At 40.8% G+C, this 27,785-nt stretch overlaps 1 pseudogene; it reads left to right on the forward strand.

Annotated features, from left to right (window-relative positions):
* Nucleotides 1-19,293, forward strand: part of LOC149214146 (N-terminal acetyltransferase A complex catalytic subunit NAA10 pseudogene) — a 47,772-nt pseudogene extending 28,479 nt beyond the window's left edge.
* The last annotated feature ends 8,492 nt before the right edge of the window (nucleotides 19,294-27,785 follow it).

The following is a 27,785-nucleotide window of genomic DNA, read 5'->3' on the forward strand; positions in this document are numbered from 1 at the left end:
GTTAAAATATGTAACTAGGGCCAAATTCCACTTTGGGAAGCTCATTCGAAGGAGATAATTATGGCATTGAATTACTCTTTTCGAGAGGACCAAAATTGACCTAAAGATTCCTAAATTTGGACAAGGCGAAATATGTTTTTAGAATCGATCCCACACGTGTGCAATTTGTCAAGGTCAGCTTGGGGTTAATTAGACAATTTGAACCCCTTACATCTCATATTAATAAAGGATATCTTCAACCTCATTTGACACATCTAAGTTCCATCATGACATAAATAATTCTCATTTGAAGTTGGCCGCAACCCTAGGAGACAAAGCAAAGAGGACGAAGAGAATGTTTTGGGTTACTTTCATCTCTTATGCAAATTTGAGCCATTGCAGGAGAAGGTTGCATCCTTAAGGAGAATTTTTGGGTTGGTTTAGAAGTGATTTTGTAATTGTTTTATGTGGTAGACCTTCCCTTCAGTAGGACGCACTTGTGGAGGGTACCTTTAGCTAGGACGCAAGCCTTATTCCTCTTGTTTTATGGTCGAGAACATATAGCAAGGAGCCACAGGTGTGAGGTGCTTGAACAGAGAAGGACTTGGGATAATTTAGAGGCTTAGAAGGAGAGGCTAAACAACGAGAAGTTGTAGTAGCTTGCCTAGGAAGGGGGGCCGCAACTATTAGTACAATATTTGGGAAACCTGTGATCTTTGATTGCAAGCCCAAGTAATAGACCTTTGACCATAGAGTTCCTCATCACATTGACCAGGTTTGATTGATTAGTATTTGAATGTTTTGGGTTCATTATAATCAGAAAAGGAGGCTGACTTAATTGAACCAGGATGAGCTTCTTTTGGAGGCTATTTTATAGTTTCTTTGACTATTGTCAACCACTAGTTAGGGCAAAGTTTTTCTTCTTTTGTCTGAAGGTAGAATTGTAGACTTGACTGGGATGTTTCTTTGACATTTGGACAGTGGTATTGACCATCATATTGGCAAGTCAATTTTTGACTTTGATTGTACTCTCTCTTTCTATGATGAACATTTAGTAGTAATAATAATAAGGATTAATCAAGGGTTCCCCCCATCTTGGTGTTTTCCCTGGCTTGAGCCAATTCTTGTGTTCTCTTGTCTTGGCTTGTCTTTTGCATCTATTTTTTATGTTCTTTCTTCAACTACTGCCAATGCCAATGTGGTAATGGTTTATGTGATTGCTAATAAAATAAATGGAATTGTAATTGGGCTAATAGGGAACATTGAAGTAATTATCCCAAGCAAATAACATGTTAACTAAAATTAGCATGGTTTGAGCTCAGGTGAGGACAAGCCCAAGCAAGAGAGAAAGCAATCACTAAGAGGTTTGTTGACAAGTTTGAAGGATCTAACAAGGAAAGAAGGTCACTTAAGTAAGGCCGTAGGCATTGAAATGCTGCCGACAACACTCTGAGGACATTCCGGCCCTATTTAAGGAAACCTAAAGGCTAATTTAATAACCCTCCCTTGACCGCACTCATTATCAAGTAGGCTGAAGCTTTTTTGACATCATTATCTATCCCTAATCTATGCATCAAAGCCCACATACCTAGTTTAGTTAAGCGAAGGCATATAGTTGTGAAGGATTATAGGACTTATATATCATCATGAGAGGTCGTACCTATTGACATTGAAGCGAAGGATAAAGGAGAGACCATCAGATATGTATCTTTTAGTGAATTTCTGAGCAACTTCACAACTTTGGTATGTACATTATAATAATTATTAATCAATGAATTTATCAAAGTTTTGTGAAGGGGTTGTTCTAGCCTTGCAAGGTATTCAAGGCCTTCTTATTGCCAACCATATCCTAGAAGGGAGGCAAATCTTTTGTACATTGTCCAAAATTCAATGGCACTCTTTCATGCATAAGTATCACATTGATAAACCGTAAAGGACAATGTCCAAAAGAGTCGAAATTTTGAGTCCACTTGTGTAAATAATTAGTCCAAAATTGACTTTGTTGGAAGGATATTTTGAGCATTAAATTGTACATGATCTTCTATATATACTTGAGCGCGAGGTAGGAGCTACCCTTCAAAATTATGAACATACAAGTAAAGGCTAGTAAAGAAGAAGCCTAACATAATTACATTTCAAATGAACTTAATTCAAGCCTTTGTCATAGAAGAAGATAAGCAGAGACCCCTATGCATGAAGGAGACCTAGGATGATGGATCATGACATTTATCATCTCGTAAGTAAAGTGTCATCACGTTGGTCTCAGTATTAGATAGTAGCATAAAAGGATAAAAGAATTTGTGCAACCTACAGTGATAATAATATATGTTGATAGTACAAGTCTCTGTATGAGATTCATGATTTGTACTTTCTATAGTGACAAGGTCGGCACACACACACACACACACACACACACACACACACACACACATATATATATATACATATATACGTGGAGATTTGATTTACAATGGAAATAATGTTATTGAATAAGAGTTTATACTAAAACGCTATGGTAATTTGGTCATGTTGGAAAGAAGGAAAGCTACAGGCATCAAGCAGTGGAAGAATTTGATATTTTTTAATAGAGTTAATCCTCTTTCAATTTTGAGAAAAAAATAGTCTCCTTGAAATCTTTTGTACAAAAATTTATCTTGAAGCCCTGTAGTAGCATCATTCAAAGAAGCAATCCTGAAGGTGTAAAAATTGTGGACATCTGAAGATTTTTTTATGATCAGATCACTTCTCTTTCTTATCGTACATTATATAACAAATATCCTAAAGAAGTTAGTTTGGATCCTCCATTGGCTTGAGAAATAAGTCAAAGTTGTATTGCACTATGTGATAAACACCGTGTCACTGATTCTAGGCTACACTAAGTGTTCGTAGCTTTTCATTTTCAACAACTAATGGCAAAGTATCAGAACCTTGAGGGCATAAGTCAATTTTTCATGAATAGTTTAAAGTACATTGTCTAAGTGCCACATTCTTTTGCAACTATGAATAAATATAGTACATCAACAATTATATATATTCGAAGCATTGCTGACCTCATGAAACCAGGCTATGATAACATGTTCTGAAGTTCAAATTTTTGGCTGAGAAGTAACTTGGCATAACTTGATTTGATCTATGATATGCACTACTTGGGTTCTATTTGGACTATCTAAAGTGTGGCAGAAGATGATAGGAATAGTGCGCATAAGGACGAGGACTCTGAATCTGTGTTGCATAAGACACCTTGGCATAATCAGACTTGAAGCAAACAATTCAAAAGGAACATGGTAGATCAATTTAAGGCAAAATTCAGAGCAAGTCATTTGGTATCTTCATACAGTCAGAGGTACTCGTGATATCAACAATATTAAGGTAGTATTGATGTAGATATGATTTTGTTGTTGAGGTTTTTCAATGGAATATATTGTTGGTCAGAGTTGTTGTTTAACAGGAAGAGCATCTGAGAAAGATTGTCAGTGCATGTGTATTGCCGGGATTTGGTAATTGGAAGTTTGTTGATACAATTATAGCATGATAATGTCTCATCTTAAAATTGAGGAGCAAACTGATGAAGTCTAGATGATCAATTGAAGTACAACTTCAAATCGAGCTATAAAATCGTTGGCAGAATAACTTGATGAATCTTCTAGCTTAATGAATATTACATGAAGGATTTTGATCCAATGACTTTGATGTTTAACTTTGATGATTTGTTATATCTCTACTAGCTGAGAAGATGCATGGAAAATATGATTATGTTTTGGGAAAGGTCACTTTCCCGACATTCAGAGGGAGCTATGGTCAAGCTATGATGATTGGTTTGTGAAGATGCATCTATTGATGATATCTGTCTAACAAGATGATGATTCTCTCATTTATCAATGTTAGAGGGAGTTGACTTTTAAAATAAAGATGGAAGACCTAACCTTGATACACTACTTCCGAAGTTTAAAGGTATGATAAAATGGAGGAGCTTTGATCCAAATATAGGCAACTCATGGGCGTCTTGGTGTTCTTGTTAAACACCTAATCAAACTTATAGCTTGCTACGAAAACTATGTGACGATTTATGGTTGAGCCTTGCATATTGGATAACTGATTAGTTAATTATGGTATGAAGTATACTACCAGGAATTTAAGATTCCATTGATTTTTTGATGTTGGCTAGGCTGACTGTGTGATGAATGGAAAGAGAACATCTAGGTATTGTATCCCTTGGGACCCACTTTTATTTTCTGGATGAATTAAAGACTAAATTGTGTTGCTCAGGGAGCACCATTGAGGATGAATGTATAAAGAAACAAGCATGTCTTATTATGAAACCATTTGGTTAAGGAATCTCTTCAGTGAGCCATTTGTTCCATGACCATGACTGATCCAAGCATATTGGCATCAACTGCCACTTTATTTGGGATAGGGAGCTATCAAGCTCCATTATTTCAGAATGGATGTGAAGGTTACCGAAAGCCTCACAAAGCCTCTTGGTAAGTTCCAATGAACTTCCTTTAGAGAGACGTTGGGAGTCATGGAAAGGCCCTAATATGAGGGTCTCAGCTGAATATTGAGCTTTGGGAGCTCCTGGGGACCAAGGGTACCTTTTGGAGCTATGTGTGACTATAGGGTGAGTGATTCCCCTTCCCCTATATGTTCACTATGTACAAGGTGAGTTGTTCACCTTCCATTATATATATATATATATATATATATATATATATGAGCATTTGGTGAATGACACATGCATAGGGTGAGCGATTCACCTTCCCTTGTGGCGGTTGACATGTGTAGGGTGGGTGGTTCACCTTCGCCTACCACTGATGAGATATGCATAGGATGAGTGGTTCACCTTCTCTTGTGGATGCCCCAACATACATCCTACATGTTACCCACCATGTGTTGGGTGATATCCCTTGGAGAATTGTTTTCTCCAAGATGATCCTTAGCCAATAGCCAACAACCCCTTGTAGCCACTGGATAACTTGATGTGCCATTATCTCTGCCACCTGAGTCTGTCGTGTCGTCCCTCACACAGTTGTTATGGTCGTATGTTTTAAGGTGGGCCTCCCGACCCCAAAGGTATGAATTTTCATTAGTTTAGTTGAGTAATTTTGTTTAAAATGTTACCGCTCAAACTAGTAGGGGATCCTAAAGGGGAAACTGCTAGGTCAAGGGAAACAATGGAGAAATATCACTGTCAGCTTAGCTAAAGCTCCCTACTATTTACGGTCTTTCACCGATGGGAGGAGACTCTGTATGAAGGGAATCGCCTAGATAAATGAGACAATAAAGGGAAAGGAGTGATTCCTAAAAGCCTATTCATAATAGAGACTCAAATTTTGGTTTTATTGCTTGAAAAGAAAGGTGTAAGGCTGTCTAAGAAGGGCGAAGAGGATTTCAAAGGCTAGGGTTTTGCAAATGAGACTTGTAATGGAGGGGCCTAGTCCAAGAAATATTTGTGGAAACTTGCATTCCAAGTAGTCTTTGTGAAGTTGTTTTTGAAAGGTTACAGGACCACACAGGACGAAGTGGACCTACAATTAGGTCAAGGGGGTGGGTTGATCAATAAAGGGTATGCTTGACCTAGTTGGGGAGGAGAAAGGGATCAGAGGAAGAATCTTCAATGAAATTAATGCAATGACCTCTATGAGGCTACTAGCTAAGGGAAACCTAGGGAAAGAAATGGTCCTTGAGCTAGGTCTTGCAATATCTCGAGATCCTATCGTTAGATTTACTCAAATTTGGAGGGCCCCTAGAGTAAACTGTAGCGCATTTGTGAACCAAAAATTGAAGAGTTTGGATGGCAATATTGTGAGATGGCTTAGGGTGAGTGGTTCACTTCCCCCTATATGTTCACTATGTACAAGGTGAGTGGTTCACCTTCCCCTATGAGTATATATATATATATATATATATATATATATGCATTGGTGGATGACACATGTATAGGGTGAGTGGTTCACCTTCCCTTGTTAGTATATAACCTAGTATGATATATATAAGTTGATGAGATGACTTAGGGTGAGTAGTTCACTTTCCCCTATGTGTTCACTATGTACAAGGTGAGAGGTTCACCTTCCCCTGTGAGTATATACCCTAGTAACATACATACATATATCTATATATAGATATATATGAGCATTTAGTGGATGACACATGCATAGGGTGAGTGGTTCACCTTCCCCTATGGTTGATGAGATATGCATAAGATGAGTGGTTCACCTTGTCCTGCGGATGTCCCAGCATACATCCTACTTGTTACCCACCACTTGATGGGTGATATCCCTAGGAGTTTTTTTTTTTTTTCCAAGATGGTCCTCAGCTGATAGACAGCAACCCCTTGCAACCACCAGATAGCTCGATGTGCCATTATCTCTACCACCTGAGTCTACCATGTGGTACCTCACCTTGTTATGATCATATGTTTGAAGGTGGGCCTCTAGACGCCAAAGGTATGAATTTTCATTGGTTTAGTTGAGTAATTTTGTTTACTTATCATGGACACTTTTAGGCATGGATTGGTGGGGGGATTCGACAAAAAGAGAGTCATGGGCTAGGTTTGTACTATTGTTTCTTATACCCGATTTGGTGTTTAACTTTGTAACCTAGTCCCGCGGGATCGCCTTTAATGGTCATTAGCTTTAGGGTTGGCACTACATGGGAAATCCCAATTTTGGTTGCATGGTCTTGCTTCCTGACACCATACATATCACTTGCTTCTGCTCATTTTAACTGCATTCATCACTTTTCCCATTTGGGTCCACATGTGTTCACTTGGTCCACATAGGGTTAGCCGCCTCCTCCTCCCCTTGTCCACACTTTGGGTCGGTCTTGTAACAATGCCCAAAGGTTGATGTAGCTAAAAAGAAAAGAAAAGCATAATTTGGTCACTTAGAACAGGAGATGTACCACAAAATGCAAAAGACGGTTGGGACATACAAATTTGGCATGTGTGCAAAAGCCAAACATGAGCTCTACCCCTCACTCATGGCCATCACCTTGGTTCCTATGGGCCCTAGATGAGCCCCCTTCTCACTATGGAACTCATTATTGACCCAACCCCTAGTGGGTAATGAATTGCCCCACCTTAAAACGGGGTATCTACTACTATATTCTACACTTGATGTTGTCATCCCTTGGAGCCCCAAGCAATTATAACAAAAAAAATTAATCAAAGGCAAAATACATATGAAGAATGGTGGAAAAACAAAGGTCGGGGTAACTCATGTACTTCGATTTATTCCCTCCTACTTTCATATACCCAAGTGTAGGCTTCCCTCATCATAGTTGCCCTTGTACTATGACATGTGGCCTAGAGCCTTCCCCTAATCCCTACTTCGTTCCATCACTATATCACATGCCACCTACCCATTGATGTATGTACCATGGACATGACAACCCCTTTAAAGGCTGAAACCACCTAATAGTTTCCTTGGTTAATACCCTTATTGAGCTTGGAGACACTTGTACATGCCGAAACCTACTATGGAAGGGCATGCCACCATGAAGATCCCAATTGATTCCATGATAAACTCTTTTACTAGATTACTCTAATGATTTGTTGTATTGGAGGGCAAGGGGACACATTTGATCTTATGCAAGATTACATCTTGGCCTCCATTTGGGATTTGGTATCCCTATACGGGGTACAAGCCCTCCAAAGGGTCACATTGGCACTTGTAGGGTGAGTGTAGAGAGCCATGGGCCTCCACCATAGCAGACAATACTTCATGGATCCCCAACACCATTTAGTGATTGCTCGTGTTCCACCTTTTGGATGAGGATGATGCACCTGGTTCACCATGCCTAGTCGGCTCCACACTTGCACCATACACTTGGCAGATGTTTTAGGGTCCAGATGAGGATGTGTCTCACTGTAGGAGACAAAGGGAGGGCTTATGTCATCATCCTAGCCCTTACAAATGGTTTATAGGCATTATCGATCCACTTGGAGACCCATGAGGATGTCATTGTGCCCCCACACCCACTTGGGAGCACCACATGTGACTTGCTTGGAAATCAAGGGGCCAACCCCTTCTCCATTGTGTTTGGAGCCTTTTCACTCAACGTGGCACATTTGAACTCCATTAGGCCTCCTTAATGGCCCAACAACTCATCATATTCATTATTTGGCCTTCTTGAGAGGTTATTCTTTGTATTATTGAGCTATCTCCATAGGCTTGTCACCAAGTCATGTCATTATTATTTATTATTTTATTATTTGGGGTTAAATTAGTCCATTTACGAAAATTGAATGACCTCTAGGGTTGTATAAATATGAGAGAGGCTCATTCTAAACTCTCATCATCACTTGGATTGGATTAGTATCTCCAAAAATATTTTCGCACTTTTTTCTAGGATAAGCTTTTTGGAGTTTCTTGATGCACTATGATGTTTGGATTTTCGCTATTGTCTTTGGATCTTCTTTTTAATGCAAAGTTGATGAATGGATATACTCTCTCTCTCTCATGTAAGTGAACTTTTAATGCTATTCTTGTCATCTTATTTGTCAAATGCATGTATATTGTAATCATTATTCTTATATATGGGTTAATGTAACGCAAAATTCTTTTGGGACCTTGAATAAGTGATTTAATGCATGTTGTGCTCTTTGAGGGATTGGGTTAATGTTCCTAGAGGCACTTCTTAGGTTGAAAAATCTTGAAACTTCATCTCTTTGGAAAATTTGAAGTATAGATCTCTAATTATCTAGTTGTTGCCCTTGAATAAGGTAGCAAAGGTTAATTAGGGCTCCTTAGCTCATGAAATTATTCAATCCAAGTGTATGTAGACTCCATTAAGCCCTCTAAGCAAGGGATTGATCCTCACATCCTCTTGGTGGTCAAATTTATCTTTCTTCTCTCCACCCTTCCTAATTCTAGCCCTAACCCTAGAGGGTCACCTAGGGAATCAATTGAAATCATTTGTGGCCATCCAAACACCTTGAAATTCGTCTACAACTTTATTGGTGTCTTCTCAAGGGGTCCTACAAGTTTGAGCACAATCCAATGGTGGAATCCCGAGATATAGAAAGCCTTACTTATGTGAACATCTCTCCCCTTAGGCTGATTTGGGTTAGTGTCCTCACTAGGATCATTACGTTCAAATCTCAAAAGAAAATTAGTCCTTTGATCCTATTCTCTTCCCTAACTAGGTCAAGCCCCTAATCGATTAATCAAATCCATACCTTTGGCTTCTCTATGGTCCCACAAATATACAAATCAAATTCCACAAGGATTACCCAGAGGCCATTTCTTCATTAGGATCCTTATGTCTAGGAGGTCCCTTGCCAAGGAATATGCCTCGAAACTAGACTCAAGTATCCTCTTAGGCCTTCCTTAAGACCTTGTTACCTTACTTCTTAAGCAAGTAAGCCATTTGTTTGAGCCTCTCTTGAGAATAGGCTTTGGGAATCATTCCTTATTTATTGTTGCTCCATTTATTTTGTGATTCCCCTTATATCGGGGCTCCTCCCATCGTTGAAAGTTTTTAAAGTGTAAGAAACATTAGCTGAGGTGACAATGGGCTGTTGCTCCATTGTTTCCCCTTGACCTAGTTGTTGCTCCATATGATCTCCTCTTAGGACCCCAGGTAGTGTGAGCGATAACACTACCCATGTAGTCTGAGACTCATGGGAAGTACCTCTTATCTATCTAATGAGTTGAGAAAAGAGGATAGGTACCATAGCAACACAGATGGACTATCGTACTCCCTATGTCTAGGATGCATGATGTTCAATAACTTCATCATTTAGGATCAAGTTAGCTTGGGGTTCAACACTGGTTATGTGGAATAACTTTTTTCAGTACAGTCTGGTAAGGTCTTGTGACTATTTTATGTGGCAGACCTCCCCTTGAGCAAGTTACACTTGTGGAGGGTACCTTTAGTTAGGTCACAGGCCTTGTTCCTCTTGTTTGATGGTTGAGAACATACAACAAGGAGTCTTAGGTTTGAAGTGCTCAAACAAAGGAGGACTTGGAGAAGTTTAGAGGTCTAGGAGGAGGCTAAATAACAAGAAGTTGGAGCAGATTGCCTAGGAATGAGGGTCGCATTTATTGCCACAAGATATGGGAAATATGGGCTCTTTGACTACAAGCCTTAATTGTAGACCTTTAATTATAGAGTTCCTCATCACATTGACCAATTTGACTGATTAACATTGGATTGTTTTAGGTTCATTATAATTAGCAAAGGATGCCACATTAATTGAACTAGGACTGAGCTGCTTTTGGAGACTATTTTGTAGCTTCTTTGATTACTGCTGACCACGCTTAGGGTAGAGTTTGTGCGCTATTATCTGAAGGAAGAATTGAAAACTTGATTGGGGTGTTTGTTTGAAATTTGGATAGTGGTATTGATCATCATATTGGCAAGTCAATTTTGACTTTGATTGTACTCTTTCTCTCTCTCTCTCTCTCTTTGCGAAACATTTGATATTAATAAGGAGGAGGATTGATCCAGGGGTTCTCCATCTTGGGGTTTTTCCCTGGCTTGAGCTATTTCTTGTGTTGTCTTGGCTTGTGTGAAAATTTCTGAATCTACACATCAGAAATCCTACTGCAATCATTAGTTGATAATATCCTACTTGTTTTTACATTCAACAAGTTATTCAATTATAATGAAAAACACTACTGCAGACTACACTTACATACAGATCTTTAACTGAAATAGATATGAGAAACACACAAGCGACACCATTATTTTTGGACAACACATCCCTGGAAAATCCTAATGTGGGAAAACCGGTGCAACATATAGAGGGTTTGTATTATTAAGAAAGAAGAATATGAGTACAACAGGTTGCCTCTCACACTGTCTAACCTTTCAGAGAAATAGTGGCAGCAAGAAATACAGACGAGGGTTTACCTCGTTCTCCAAGTCACAACTAATCCACTGAGTTGTTGACTGCGGCAAGAACTGTGAAAATCCCAGCGCAATTTGCTTTGCGTAGGCCAGTGTCTTGCCTTTGGGAGACTGCATCACTTATTTGCTAGATCATTTTGCTCTCAAGAGCTTCGACTTCAACGCTCCTGGTTTAGAATGTCAAACTCCCAACAAAATCTTAAACTTCTCATGACTCTCTTGCTCTACCACTATAGGAGACCCTCTTGCCCTGTGTCAGCTCTGCACAAGACCCTTCCTGGACTGCGTAGGCCTCTGCGTTGCCTCTCTAATGCTACTAATGACTCTCTTCCTAGTACTCATTGGCTTGGAACTCTTTTCCGATCCAACTCTTTGCTATTGCCCCTCTCACTACAACTCAGATCACCTATTTGATTTTCTCAGCAAACCTCGCCCCAATAAAATCGAATTAACTGATCACTTGGTGTATTTCTAACCTATCCTCATGCTTCCTCTTATATTTTTCCTGTTGATAAATCAATGGTTGAGATTAAGTCTTTAATCAATGGCTAAGATTAAAATAGACTTTATCCTCATCTCTTAGAAGCTTCTTGATGAGGGCTAGTATTGCAGCAAGGATGTTGCAACTCTTGGGCTACCAGATTTACTTATCAACCCGGGGTTCGTACAAACTTGGAGGTGACATTGCTATATTCACAAGTAAAAGTGAAGGTCCAGTGTGTTGTCACTGTTCCTCTGGTGAGAGACCCCAGGGGTTCCAAGCTAGACTTCTATAGGGTTAGAAGAAGCTTGATTCTTTGATGGAAGAAGAACAAATCTATTCCAAGAGAGCTACTCTACTGCAGTAATGAAGAAAACAACATGTAATGCTAAATCACACCATATCTTAATTAAACATTTAAACTACTATGCTAAGGAGAATTTCTAAATCAACATTAACCTAATGCTGCTATCTAAGTTACAGAAGTAAAGAGCATCAAACCAAACTAACGTGTAAGCAAGGAAACTAAACTAAATCTGTTTTCACTTTTATGGTTTTTTTGGTAAAATCAAGCATGAAATTTAATTGTTCTTGTCGATGTGACAGGTGGATGGATGGTGGTTGAGGATGGCTAGAAGGTTTATGGAGTGTTTGGATAGTGTGGGAGTCTGATTGAATAATCAAATCAAAGCTCGGGAGTGGCAGCGTTTAAACCATACTCAGAGCTCAGTTCAGGAAGGAGTCAAGCGAAAGAGCAATCGAATATCGAAATTAGTGAAAGGGAGACATAATGAAGCAATAGTGCACAAGAATCGTTGGATCAGTGAACAGGATTAACGAAAGATGAGCAACAGAGATCTTAACGTGGGAGATTGAGTTAATAGATGGTTGAACAGGATAACCAGAAGATGAGTGGTGGAGATCTTATTGCAGGAGCTTAAGTTAATAGATGGATGGATCGATCAATGAACAAGATAAACAGAAGATGAGCGGCAAAGATCTTATCGCTAGGATTAAGTGAATAGATGAATGGGTCGATCAATGAACAAGATTAACGGAAGATGAGCGGCAAAGATCTTATTGTGGAGATTATGTGAACAGATGGATGAATCGATCAACGAACATGATTAATGGAAGATGTGCGGCGAAGATCTTATTGCAGAGATTAAGTGTCGACAGAAGGGTAAAAAACATGCAGAACGATGGAGCGGTCTTTGTAGGTGGTAAGCAGTTTCTCGTGCGGCCTCAAAGCTGTAAGTGGAATTCCTAAATTTTACGTGATTAGCATAAGTGAGTGATGCATAGCATGGGAAAACCACTTTTCTCATGTGCTCTCGGTTTGGTATCAGTCGTGCAATAATTCATGTGAGATTGCGCGATAGCCATTGGATCATGCGGGATTGATCAATGGTGGAGATCGGACAAGTCAGTTGGTGAGAGAGTGATGTGATAGCTCTTGGATTAAGCAAGACAGATTGATGGTGGAGAATCGAGATTTGGAGTGCATAAATTCAAACGTTGAAATGAATACATCGGCGGTGCGGCGTGTGGTTAACGATGATTGGCTAGGTTTGTTGTGGATCGGACAGTAAGGAAATCCACGGGTATAATCCGACTAAGACGTGATTTATTAGCTTCTCCCTAAGCATTTCGTGCTTAAAGGAAAGGAGACTATGAGTGAGATCTTATTACAGAGAGTGATGGAAAAAGATGATGATGAAATGAACCAAGTACTGAATCAAGACAACAATCTCTAAAGCTCATGCAAGAACTAGAGATCTTTGTTTTTTGGGTTGCTGAAGGGTCTCTTCCTTGAGTCATGGTCCCAGAGGGAGGAGGTGAGGCCGAGACACTTGCTAACAACCTTATGGTGATTTTTTTCTCCTTGCTAACCTGCTAATTGAAAGAAGGCACAAATGGAAGCAAACTAGAATACAACCAATCTACGCTACACTGCTGTAATGGAAATGCAGAGACTTAAGCAAATGAATGATCAAACCATGAATCCACGCTAGCATACATGTACAATAAAGAGGAGCCTCAATTGCAAGGGTTGGGCCCTAACCCAAGAGTTTCAACCCTCTGAGTTAACTCAGTTCTGGCTCCAAACAAAACTCATTCTTATTATCAAAGCAATGGATTACATCAAATACTATCACAAGTCTTGTAGCTTGAAAATAGAGTAATGTTTTGCAATAAAAAATCTGAATCCTACTGAGGTCATAGGCCTCTCTACTTATACATATGAAGTCTCCAACGACTTCCTTAAAATTAGGGAGGCTTGGCTCCGAAACTCGAGATACACTGGTGCTTTGACTTTAACTTGCTTGTTTGCCTTTTAGTCCTCGCGATTTGGTTGTTTGCACTCTGATCTGATGGGGAATATTCGAATGGAGGGGTAGTAAAAGAGGAGGATTTATCTTCTATAATTTCTCTCCCTTGTCCCATTCAATTTTTGACCAAGGTCTTTGCCAAAATTCCTTGCTTTTATCCTTTAATCCTACATTAAATGCACATTAGACCACAAAGCAAAATATCCAATTCTAACTCATCTCATAAACAAAATATAATCAAAAGTATGCAATAAGTTGTGAGAGTAGTTGGTTTGACTAAGCTAGGAGGTGAATTAAGGCCCATATAATTACCCAATGATGAGGCTCATCACTTCTCACCCATATTTTTATTAATACACATTAATATTTATATTTTCCCAAGTCTAGGCTTAGGAACCCATTAAAAATATTAATTATTTTAATAACTCATCATCCGGGTGGAATTTCTCCAAATGATTGCGGGGTCTTGGAGATCTCGTGTGTTCTAGCAGCTACACAAAATTTCGGAGCTAGAGCACATCCGATGCTACACAAAATCAACTCCTCCTCTTAGCGAGGAATGTTCTCTAGCAATACTTCCCAACAAAAATATCACACTGATCCACTACATTGGTCCTCTGTGTTGTTGATGCATGGCCTGATGCCCTTCATCCATTGCACTGTTGCATCCTGAATTGCTGCCCATGACACTGTCACTGTCACTTATATATTTGTACTACAACTCACTCTCATTATGCTGCATCATGCTGCCCATAGCACTGCCATTGCTAACTGTTGCACTACAACTCAATTGCTGAGAAGTAAGCAACTAAACACTCAAAAACTGAAACGCTGGTCAGTGTGGATGCCTCGTGATGTTGTCGCTACCTCTACTGCTAATATGTGTTGACCCTTTGCTACTATTGCGCTGTTACATTTTGCTCTGTGCCTCTCGCAGTGCTGCAACCTCTAATGTGCTACTTTAGACTTTGGTACTCTAGCTCTGCCACTGTTGCTCCATCATACCTTGCATCGTCTCCCATCATTCTACTACTGTCATTAAGGGCTCCCGTAGTCGTATGTGATCCAAGAGTTTGGGCACCTCAAGATCTTGCCCCTTTTCCATGTAATCCTCTTGACTACCATTCCATGTCGCCCCACCTATTCTGCAGAGGTGCATGAGCACTCATGGCACAATCATCGTCCATGCCTTCCCTATTAGCTTTCACCGGAGCAGCCTTTGAGTAAGAAGCCTCTAACTTGCCCTTCTTTCGAGAGCATTGAGTGGCGAAATATCCTAGTTCCTCACAGCTGAAGCATCCGAACTTGGATATATCCTTTTTCTTCCACTTTCATTGCCCTTGCTACCCCAATGATGTGAGAGTTGCATCCTCCTCCTCCTCCTCCTCCTTTTTGACTCTAGCTCGTCTGTCACTACTCCTTGCCTTGGGCAGCCTCCTAATCTCTTCTTGTCGAAGAGCTGCCTACATCTCCTCCCAACTGGGGAGAGAATCTCTGCCCAAAATACTTTGGACAAACGTCTCCCAGTCCTCTGTGACTACATTCAGGGCAGTCCTGACCATGAATTCAGGATTTGGTGTAGACCCCACAGAACTTAACATGTCTCAAATGACTTGCAATATGAGGAATGGATTGATTTCTTCTTGCTTCTGCATCTGCTACTGTTTCAACTGATTCTCCAATAGCATCTTTTGTTAAACGGAAGTCCCCTCGTACAAGGTGGTCAAAGCCTCCCACATCCTCCTTGTTGTTTCTTTCTCAACATTGTGTGGGACCACATGATCTTTGATGCTATCTAGATTCATGCCCTTGGCTTTCCCCTGGGCTTCCTTGTACTTCTTCAGAGGATTAGCGTCGACCAGAATAATAACTACTTTCAAGGCATAGTCCTTTATGTGATTCTTGTCCAAGGCTACCAGGATCCTGGCCTTCCAGATGGCAAAATTGGATGTTCCATCCAATTTGTCCTGGTTCCTCAGTCCACTCACTGCCATCTCTGCTAAAAAATATAGGATTGCTTCTTGTAGAGTCCAAATATTGTCTTACCATGACATCGCTTTTTGCCTATGTTTCCTCTCTTTTCCTACATTTGTCACCTAAATAATGCCACATCCACTAGGTTTTGATAGAAGTAAGTAATAATATGTCTTCTTCTTCATGTTTGACTATATTCCCTATTGTTTTGTTAAAGAATGCAATTAGCTACAAAATTCGTCTGTTTTCGTAGCGAATCTAGATTTCGGAATCTCTAGGTCAGTGATGAAGTATACAAATGGATAGGGAAAGATCCCATCATGGATCCCTTCTTATCCCCTTAAACTAGTTCATCAAAATGAGCGCATGATATCACAGTGAAACACCCAAGTCAACCATAGGATCATCGCTGGAATGAAATCTGAGTTTCATCAAAACCTTATCGATTTGCTTTCGGAGTAGCAAATCGAAGATTTAGCGATATAGTTAGTTAGAATAAATATATATAGACTTAAATTACTCATGATTGTTATGTGAAAGACTTGTTATAAAATCTATGACCGCACTGTTATCTGGGCGCACCGAATGACGAAATTTTGAGACAGTTTGTTAATTCCGTTTACAAGCAATAGCGCTGGTATTGTGTGTGTATGCATTGCGTTGATTGCAGATTATGGATTGATCTATGGAGGGCCCCTACGATAGTGACAAGTCCTTAACCAAATGCAATTAGATTTCTTTTCATTCCTTCTAATACTCTGTTTTTGTGTGAGAAATGCAGTATGATGAGTTCACTAGTGAATCGATGTATGCATGAGTACTTTCATCTGCTTTATACCTAGATTAATTTGCTATTTGAATTGCTTTCTACCTGGTACAACATGGTTCTTTCATTTGATTTTTATCTAGAATAGTCTAATTGTGTTTACTCCATAAGTATAGATGTTTAGAATATCTTGTTTGAATAAGATTGAGAAAGTAAAAGTGTGAGAGCCGTCTTCTTGACAATTGAATTCTGATAGTACGTCTTTTCAATTTAATAAGATAGATTTCTCTTGCACTTAGTGAATTAGAGCTGATAGCTAGGATACGCGAAAAAAGAGCGCTACCGCCTCCCCCGACTTAGAACCTGCAGATGATGAAGTTTGAGCCGCGCGAGGAAGATCCAAATGTAAATATTGTGCTTCGAAGTGGAATCACAACAAGAGACGACAAAGGCAAACAACTTAAGGATAGTACTTGGGTTAGCAAAGCTCCGATGAATGAAGTAGAGTTTGATTTGGAGTGCGCTCGAGAAACCTTCATGGAAGCCAAGAAGAGCTTCGTTGAGGCTTCCACTTCAGGAAGCAAAGATAGACTAGATTTGAAGCTGGAGCCATCTATGCTTACGACATTCTTGGAAACATGTATGAAGTTATTGCGTGATAATAAAGTTGTAAAAGGGTTGCAAGAAATCATTAATAGATGCGTTGGGATCACGCCGGGAGAACCGCACGTAGTCAGGAAGATCGTTAAACACACGATAAGAATGGGAAGAGAAATGAGACTAACTGCGCAGATTGGAGAATATGAAATGGATAAAGTAATTTTGGATTTAGGATCAGATGCGAATGTTTTGCCGAAGCAGACATGGGAGCGAATGGGGAGACCTACGTTGCAATGGTCACCTATTCAACTGCGAATGGCGAACCAACATAAAATAATACCCATGGGGCGATTGCAAGGAATAACTGGGGTGATTGTAGGGAATAATACCCATGGCGCTAGCAAACTTTGAAGTGATAGAGATTGTTGATGACAATAATCCCTGCCCCGTGCTCTTAGGAATTGATTGGACCACTAACATGAACGGGGTGATTAATCTGAAAAAGTGGAAAATGATTTTTGAAAAGGAGTCACTAAGTGCAATTATACCCTTGGACCTTGCTGAAGGATCGCGTTATATACAGCTAGTGCACGACTATGAAAGTGATGATGATATGGACAACATCTATAAGATAACAACACGAAACCAGTACTGGGTGAATCACACTGTAGATGGGTGGATCGCATGGGAGCATGAAAGCTCATGTACTTCAGATTCAGACGAGGAGATGGAGCGATGGCAGAATTGGTTACATGAGGTAACTACATTGAATTGCAATATGATGACAAGGTCGTTGCACTGTGTATCGAGAGAAGTAAGAGACTTGCCTACTTATGATGGTCTAATTGAGGTAGACACCTTGAATAAATTTGAAAGGGAGGTGCTGAAAAAGCAATGCTTCCAGGCCTTGGATTGGGTACTGCGCGCTCCGCCCGCGAGGTGGTGGGGTACGCACAAAGGGAGCTTTAACGACTGGCGCGAATGTAGGAGAATGATGCGTATGCAATTTGAGAAGCCTAGAATGCGATTGACATATAAGTACAATGGACGAGATGATCCGCGCGCGCATCTAGCCAGGTGTGTGCAGGCAAATGGAAAACAATCTACACGGATGCATATGAACTTTAGTAGGAAGAACAACAATCACCTAGGAAGAACAATCGCACAAAAGGTTTTCCACACAAAAGCGTTTAACAAGGTATGCAACGCGCTGAACAAGGTATGTAATGCGCAACAAAGTGATTGGGACCTGTGTGTACTCGCAGTATTATGGGCTTATAGGACAACATGCAAGAAACTGACGGGACAGACACCTTTTCGGCTTGTCTATGGAGTAGAAGCGGTAATGCCTATGGAGTACATCGTTCCTAGTCTATGCATAGCGGCGCTCACAGGTATGACAGACTGCGGAGCCCTAGAGGAGAGGCTCGTGCAGTTGGAGGAGCTCGAAGTAGAATGATTTTTGGCTGGATTCCACCAGCAAGTGCAAAAGCAGCACGAAAAAGTCTGGCACGATCGACATATTAAGTTGCGCACCTTCAAGGCGAATGATTTGGTGTTGTTGTATGATATTAGGTTCTATAAATTCCCAGGGAAGCTTAGAATGCATTGGTTGCGACCATATGTTATTAAGGAGATCACAAATGGTGGCACGGTGCAATTGTTAAAGTTAAATGGAGAACTCTTCCCAGGAAAAGTCAATGGCAGTCGTTTAAAGGCATACACAGGTGGCCTGACCATTTGACTAGCTGCAGGAGGCACAGTCTTAGCGCTCCTGGCAGTTGAAAGGAGGCACGAGAGTATAAACTAATCTGCTCGGAAGCTGCGATGTCAGGGCTATGCGCAGTAGCGAAGTGTCATAGGGTCTGCGACAGTGCAAGGGTAGTTGCGTTGCAGCGCGGGTCAACTGGAAAGTGACTATTGCAGTCACTATTCATAATGTGATGCTTGGTTTGAGACCAAATGGAGCGGGCGATAGGCATTCAAGGCAAACTTTATGGGCTAGATTTTTGAAAATCTGTCGCCAAGTGAGCATTAATGGACTGAATGTGGGGGGAACGATCGAATTTAAATTCAAAAGGCACAATAAATTACAAACGGGTGTCCAACAAACAACACTTGGCAATTCGAGAACTGAGTTGTTGCGCGCCCAGAGATTCATGAACCCAGATTTGTTTGATCTTTTGAAGTCGAAGTCGTTATTTGAGCACTTACTTGAGAAGCTGAGAGAATTGTGGAATAACAATATGGCAGCGCTGGAGGAAGCCATGGATACCGGAGCAATGACCGTTGAGAAGGCCGCGTAGGCCATGACAGTAGGAGAAGCCACAGAAAGTGCCGGGATAGTTGCAGAAATCCTTAAATCGCCACGCATGCCAATAACTAAGAAAGACAAGCAGCCTATGGCACCAGTGCGCATGTCCCCTAGACACCCACTCAGAACTAGGCTTACTATGGAAGAAAAGGGGAAGGCTATCAACTTGGAAGTCGATGAGGAGGAGGAAGACTTTAAAGAAATCCTGATAGGGGAGGAGGATGACGTAGAGATGGAGATGGAATCCCAGGGTGCAGATCCTTTGACCAGGTTGCTCGCATATGTTCCTCCATGGAAGGGAAAAGCAAAGGTGCCCAAAGACATATATTAGAGCAAAAGCTCTCTGCAGACTCCACTGCTCCCTGACGACACCATTTTTGAAAGAGCGCAGTTGGGGTGAGTGACTATATTGAAATTTGAAGACTGGGATCTCGCGGACCACGAGAAGTTCTCACATTTGGCAACTGCGTAGCTCATGTGCCAGAAGAAAGACGTGCCAACAAGAGTTATAGAGTTGGAGCCGCGTAAGTGGTTGAGAGGTGTAGAAAAGGCAAGATTGTTAAACTTGCTCTGGGTGTCGCATTAGCATCGTGCCCCAGTGACTATTTTCGTCGTCAGGTAGCTGCTGTTCCCGGTGCATGATGTGTGCTTGTTGTTGGAGGAGCCCATCCCCATCACGGACCACTTAATTCACAGAATTACCTGACTCCCTTGCAAAGGGGATGACCCAACTAACATCTCGGAGGGTAAAAGTGATGATTTGGACATCGCGGAGGCCATGAAGAAGAAGTTCATGCTGGAGAAGAAGAAGAGAGAATACGCGATTTCCAACATCAACAACGCTGTAGTCAAAGTTGCGACGCAGATATTGGCCGGAAAGGTTATGCGGAAGTGTTGCCAGGATGAGGTGCTCGCGTCGGTGGTTGCATTTACCACACAATGTGCAGAAGGGGTCCAGTTTAATTGGGCAAACTACTTGTGCATAGAGTTAGAACTGCCGCGAGGCATAGTAGCAGGTGAAGACTTTTCATTACGCGTGGTTGCTGTTGTCCATCATGCTACTGGCATGGGAATTGCCTGAGGATAGCTACTTCCCAACGATTGCGTAGGACCTTCCGGAGGCAACGAAGTATGCTTCGCTGCGGGCAACTAGAGAAGCGCAGAGAATCGAGGACAGTAAAATATTCTAGGTGTTCATAGAGATGAACATCAGAATGGGGATTAATTGCAACCCGTGGTTATTGCCCACGGTCTATAATAGTCTATAGAGCTTCATGGAGTTCCAAGGAATATTTTCACCACGTGCACATCAGGGCGGGAAGGACCTCGCGAAGACTTAGCACGAGCTCCCTTATCTAATGACAGATGATGTCATATTCTCCATCCTTGAGTCGTAGTCATCGGAGTGGCGCGCTCCGGCCAGCGTTGCGGTAGAAGCAGAGAAGTCCGTGCCGTGCAAAGGAAAAAGGATTAGGCAAAATTGCGGATGGCGCAGTTATCAGAGAAGCGAAGAAACGAAGTAGCAGCAGCCAAGGCCCAGGAGGCGCGGAACACTGCGAAGGTGGCAAAAGAGCAGCAAAAGGCAGTAGAAAAGGATCGCAGAGGTCAGAAGTCGCCTTCGCCCAAACAGGAAATGGATATAGAGAGGTGGCACGGTCTCGCAGACAATGTCCACACAGCGGAAAGGACAACGCCCAAGGGAGTAGTTAGGGCCACGGAAGAAGTCGAAGGCTTCAAACACTTTCTTTCGACTTGATCACCCTCATTGAGGGGGATCTGCGCGACAGTGCGGAGACCATGAGGGATGTTACCGCGGAGACCCTCTAGCAGTTTGCGGAGGAACACCTGATGGTGTTGGGGGCTCTTCAAGCGCATGTACAGAAGTCGCCTTCGCCCAAACAGGAAATGGATATAGAGAGGTGGCGCGATCTCGCAGACAATGTCCACACAGCGGAAAGGACAGCGCCCAAGGGAGTAGTTAGGGCCACGGAAGCAGTCGAAGGCTTCGAACACTTATTTCGACTTGATCACCCTCATTGAGGGGGATCTGCACGACATTGGGGAGACCACACGGGATGTCACCGCGGAGACCCTCCAACAGTTCGCGGAGGAACACCTGATGGTGTTGGGGGCTCTTCAAGCGCATATACAGGAGTTGTAGGTGCGCACTCCACAGTCTGGTATTGTGTCAACCATCCTCGCACTAGGCACGACCACGGCCGAGGAAATGCTGCGCGCTCTAATGACAAACACTATAGTCCTGCCAGAGAGCGCACTTGTGATAGAAAATGACGTCGACAGGCCTATGGTCAGCGGGCTGAAGGGAGTCTGGATAAACATGGTTACGCTCCCTCCGGAGATGCTCTATGTTTTGTAGAACGGAATTACTGCAGAATTGCGAGCCAGGGAGGGTCGCACGCTCCAGGTCATGAGCGAGTAGCACATCAACATTGAACATTTGAGCCTGCAGTAGATGTGCTCGAGGCGAAGGAAGAGATGGCCAAGGTTTAGCTGGAGTTGAACTTTCAGATAATCGAGCTACAATTGAAGGCGTAGCCTTCAACACCGCTGGAGGTCAAGGAACAGCGCGCTAGCATGATTACAGTCGCAATAGCAGAGGTTAACAGTGCAGTGAAAGACTGCACAAAGTTGTTCGAAGACTCATTCAAGGTTCTCACTACTTTGCAGGAGGACCCAAACATAAATCGCCTAGAAACAGAGGCGCGCGAGCTACAACAAAAGTATGATGAAGTAAAAGGGACCGTGTAGATGGTTGCCCTTACACAAAGGTTCACGTTGATGCAGTAGGCGAAAGCGCTCAAGGAACAGGTGGAGGCTGCTCGACACAAGGAAACAATTTTGAAGGCGCGCTTACAAACATGGATTGATAAGGCATTCGGCATTACAACCTCTATTAAAGCAAATTTTGTGCATATGAAAGGAACACAGGAACAGCTTCAGGGAAGCAGTTTAGTTATAGCGGTCTTTGAAGAGCGTGTCCAGCAAGTGCAGCAAGAAGCGGCTCAGTGCGCTGCCAATCTTGCAGCGATCTAGGCAGAGTAGGGAGGTCTTTGCTCAAATATCTCCACACTGACAAAGTGACTTGACGGCGAGTCACAATGTTTGTGTTGGGGGCCTGTTGGGCGCGAGATCCCCCAAAGGGAAGTTTTGGCGCTAAAAGCCCAGATTTTGGTCAAAAGTTTTAACTTCGATGTAAAGACTCCACATTTTGTGGGCGCAGAGCGTGTAGCTTGTAAATGAGTCACAGGTTTCTCTGCCCTCAAGTTTGTAATGTAATGTCGGCTGTAGAGATCTACCCATGGTCTGCGGACCATGGGATTGTATAAATGGAGCGAGGCTCTAAGTAGTTAAGAAATCAATCGATTGATGATCATGGAATAGAAGCACATCAGAGTATCTGAAGTGTAAAGTCTAGTTTTGGGTTGTGAGTAGGAGAAGGCTTTGCAGTTGACTGCGCGGACCCCTGCAGCCGAGTGTGTAGGGCGAGTAGAGTCTGTAACACTTGGAAGAATTAATAAAGAGAAGTTTTATATCATTCTTGTGTATTCTTTTCTTGTTTTCTGCATTGAATGTATTGGGTATGAATTGCATTTTTACTGTTTATATGAAGCGTGAACATATGTGACTGTGTTAACTAAATGAATGTGAGGTAAAGTATCTATTTACGTGAAGTTAATTAAGGTATTTAAGAAGATAAGTAAGATACACTGTGTAATTTAGGGAAATAGCGTAGATTGCTACCATAGCAGCTCGAAAGCATCTCATCCCTTGGTTAGGGCTGCGTGAAAGGCGATTATCACAGATCGTGAAGGTCTCGCAGCTCAGAACAGTGCGCGAAGTGACTCGTGTGAAGGTAGGCCCGGTTGGACTAAATCGACACCTTAGACATCTCAAGGGTGCTGAAACTTGGTTCCAACATTTCCCCCATATTGCTTCGGTGAGATTTAAGTCCGCACTCCGCGGGCTGATGCCAAAAGGGTCAGTAGTGTAGGGATTTGTTTGGCTAAATAACTACGAACCTGGGTCAGGCCCCATCAAGCCAACACTATCATACCAAGTGTCACTTTTGGTTGTCAAGTGTCATTTCATGTTGATATACATGTTTTAAGCACCATTCTTTTTATACAAGTTTCATCGAGTCATTAAGAACATCTACAGGGCATTTCACAGTCCTAGACTTACTAGTCACAAAGCGATAGTTTTGGTCACAATTGCACATACTTTGTCTATCACACTTGGAGATTGTTTGCAAATTGGGGTTTCAATGGTTACTTTTTTGTATTGGGTCCTATCTAAGTTTTACTAATGGGTTAGTATGAATCGCACTCAGTTTTACCCCCAACTCATTGTGTTTTCCCATCTGTCAGTGTCCATACTTAGACAAATTTGCAACCTTGCAAGCCTGCACACTAGGAGAGGGAGAGCACACAACATGCTTTCATGGCTTAGTCGTACTCCTCTTGTTTGTTGAGGCTGCACCTTGTGCTCAAGTTAACCTTCCACCCCTCTTTGGCACATAACGCATTCTCAAGCACGAAGTCCTCCTTGTCTTTTTGAATTGCATCCTCTTTCAATCTTGTCTCCAAGTTGAGCACACAACGCACCAACAGTGGACATCAAACCTTCCTTGAGCCTTGACACTACGTCTTTCAGCTTGCTTGTGACTTAGGCCTCCTCAGTTGAGCGCATGGGGCATCAACAATTAACATTTAACCTTCCCGTGCCTTGAGACTGTGCCTTGGGCCCTCCATCAAAACTCCTCTTCCCAGCGAAGCGTGCAACACAGTTTGAGTGCTCAATACACAACCCTTGTCTCTTGATAGTGTGCCTTGTGTCCTAAAGCTTCCTCTTCCCTTCTCGAGCGCACTGTTGAATCAAAATCAAAAGGTTTGCATGAAACATCATAAAATAGGATATTTTTGCGCTGATGGTTGCTTGTCATGAGTGATATTACTTGCAGGTTCTCTCATAACAACATGCCAAGGATGCATGAGGAGATCTGTTGAAGGAAGCAGTCTAAGGAAGCATTCAAAAATACGAAGAACACATGTTGCGACAAGTGAAACAACATTGGATTCAGATGATCAAAGTGATATATAAAGACTCCATATGATCTCAAGACCCTTTGGAGGATTAAAAAACAAGAAGAAGAAATCTACATCAAGTAATTGAAGACATAAGTGGCAACATTGTCACCTCTCAAGAAAGTCCATGTCATAGTTCACTTTTGGTCCAAGTCATCAATGTTAGTGAAATGTCATGTTGTTGTCACATGGAGATGATGATGTAATTATTGTAAATGTAAATATGTGGAAGTTCGAGAGTCATATGTGGACAAAAGGGTCACATGGATAAGTCCAAAAATTAGACGTTGAAAAGTCATTTAGAAGTTCAAGAGTTATTTAGAAGTCCAAAGGTCATAATAGAAGTCTAAAGAGTCACGAGTGAAGTTCAAAATTCAGGAGGATATGAAAATTCATTCCCCTAGTTCTAAAAGGGTACTCATTACTGATAATAGAGAATTTTAACCTTGGCTTCTCCCGTAAGGCATTAGAGAGATAAAGATAGTTCTTTGAAGAGAAAGTAGTGGCTCTAACGCTCCACTATTGGATCTAGTGGTGTTCATTGTATCAATGTATATTGGAACTTTCACTTAATATCTGAAGTCCATTGGGCCAACACATTTTCATACATATATTGTAACTATTTTGAGACTATTCTTTGGATGTTTATAGTGTGTGTTTACTTTCATATGTTCTAAATAAATTTAACTATTTCGGTGGCTTGATACTCTTATCTTACCGAATATTTGTTGTTGTTTTTAGTGATCATTGCAGCTATGTGAATTATTTCACTTGATGACTAACGATCCTTCCTTGTATTTGCTCATGGGTTTTTACTAGATTTGTACTGATACTTTTCTCTTAACGACACACTTCCATTTTCTTTCAATGAAAGAACTGTGGTACATTCTACAATTGAACATTTCAGAAGACACACTTGCTTGTTCAAAAGCACATGTGCGGTACTCTCTTATGTTGATAGTTCAAACCAAGAAAAATCTTTAAGAAAATCGTAGCTGGACAATATAAGCAGATGGGTCTCCTATACCAAATGGTGTGAGGTCTAGATGGGAGTTCATATCGGGGAGATCCCCTATATGATTGCGAGATCTAGCATCGTCAACACCACGTTATTAGGCTTTACTCTCCTTGTAGTTTTTTGGTTGTTCTTGTTTGGGGACCCCCCTTTTGCACTCATATCCTAGGAATTACCCTAAAATCCCTGGAAACTCTATCTTCAAGATCCTCCTTAAACCTTAATTGTTCAATCCTTTTATTGGTGGTGATAGAAGCAAAAGCGTTAACAGGGGTCTTAACTTGGTTCGATTGGGCCATTAAATCCATAATATCTTCTAGAGAGAAGCCCCTTGCATTGAAGGAGAGTCATCCATAATTGCGAAGAGTGTTGGTGAGGTGATAGTTGGCCCCCTCTTAGGTACAATAGATTTCACACTTTATAATTGGACTTTATCCTGAGAAGTGTGAGTTTTTTTGTAACAACCTTCAATTGTTACTTTTCTATCATTAAGATCTCTTTCCATTTAAGTCTCAACTTGACATCGAAAATTGTTACCTTTACATTGTTAGGATATCTTTCCATTTAAGAAATGACTTGATCATCCCCATCTCTTTGAATTTAATCCTTGGCGTTGACACAATTTCACGATGGAAAGGCACTACTCTATAGCTCTTTCATCCACTTTATTTAACTCAATTCATAAAAAAGTTGTTCTACTTAAGCCATCTCCTCATCACATTGCACTTTGTTTCACAAGTTCTAACAATCCTATCATTGGGAATCCACTCTAGAGATGACCTAAAATAGAGAAGAGGCTTGGTGAGGTGACAATGACCTCCCTCCTTGCTACAAAAAATATTTGCTTGAGATTTAGGACTTTATCTCAAGAATTGGGGGTTTCTGTTATAACATTTATGTATAATGTGAGCCAATAGCATTCCTTTGTCTACCTCAAAAGTTGAGTTCTTTGGATTCAAGGATATCTACTGCTTGTCATACTTTCAAAATAATTACCTAACATGATGGACATGCATATTTCTTTCCTTTGATAAAACTATCAAATTAGGATAGAACTCGATTTTATGCATGGTATCAATTTTTTGTGAGGTAAACAACCATAGGGGATTTGAACATATGACTTTTTTGCATGGATTTCCTTAACTGTGCACCCATTCAGTGTCAATCCAAGTAGCCATGGGATGATTTTATGAATGGTATCATTAAAAACATTGTCTATTGTTGATTGAAATGTTGATCCATTATTAATAATCCAAAAAGCATCATGGAATACTCAAATGTTCCTTAGGGTGTGATAAAAAATCATCTTTTTTATCCTCTATTTGATTATAACCCAAAAAAGCATCTAGCATGATTGACAATTCTTGAACCTATTACCTTTTAGTTGATTCTCCATCTTGGATAGGGGATTATTATTCTTCATTAACAAGTGCTATATATATTCCGACCTCAACATGTCTCTTTTTTATAGGAATTGGATGTGGAAACCCTATATTCAATGTCTTTCTGGGGCTATAATTTTGGCCTCTAATAAATTTTGTATATCCTTTTGTATTATTGGTTCCAAATTTATATTCATATGCCTTTGTTTGTCTAAAGGTATTTACTCCTTCCTTATTAGGGATGTGCATTAAATGATGTTTTTTATGTGCTTTTAGATTATCATATCATGTCTCTTTTTTATAGGAATTGGATGTGGAAACCCTATATTCAATGTCTTTCTGGGGCTATAATTTTGGCCTCTAATAAATTTTGTATATCCTTTTGTATTATTGGTTCCAAATTTATATTCATATGCCTTTGTTTGTCTAAAGTTATTTACTCCTTCCTTATGAGGGATGTGCATTAAATGATGTTTTTTATGTGCTTTTAGATTATCATATGTCTAAGAAAAAACATCTTTACACTCATGGATGACGGTGTTGATTTGCTTCCTTTTTTCATGGGAATAATCCTTTCTAAGCTTGATGATCTCTGGGCACACCTTTGATCCAAGGTTAATTTTTATGACATCATTTGGCCTATTAGCTTCCTTTGGCTTCTTTTACATGTCATGGCAATCAAAAAACTTTTCAAATGGTATTGAGTCCATGGGATGTTGATTCTTCACCCATTCATTAACAAGGAAAATTTTAAGGATGAAATTTTATTTTTAAGTTTAAAAACCCTGGTGAATCTTAGTCCCTAACATGCAAAATATAAAATGTTTGGTGATTTTTAAGGTAAAATAGTTTTATACTATAAAATTTGGGTGAATAATTTTTAAAACAAATGGAAATTGGTGAATCGTTATTTTTGGAAAAGGCATGAGAAATTAATCTACCTATGAATATTAATCCCTAAAACTTTCCTTCTTTCTTAGTT

This window comes from Pinus tabuliformis, chromosome 1_1 (genome assembly GCF_031772625.1).
Source record: "Pinus tabuliformis cultivar Carrire ecotype Pingquan chromosome 1_1, CPIR1, whole genome shotgun sequence".
NCBI lineage: Eukaryota > Viridiplantae > Streptophyta > Pinopsida > Pinales > Pinaceae > Pinus > Pinus tabuliformis.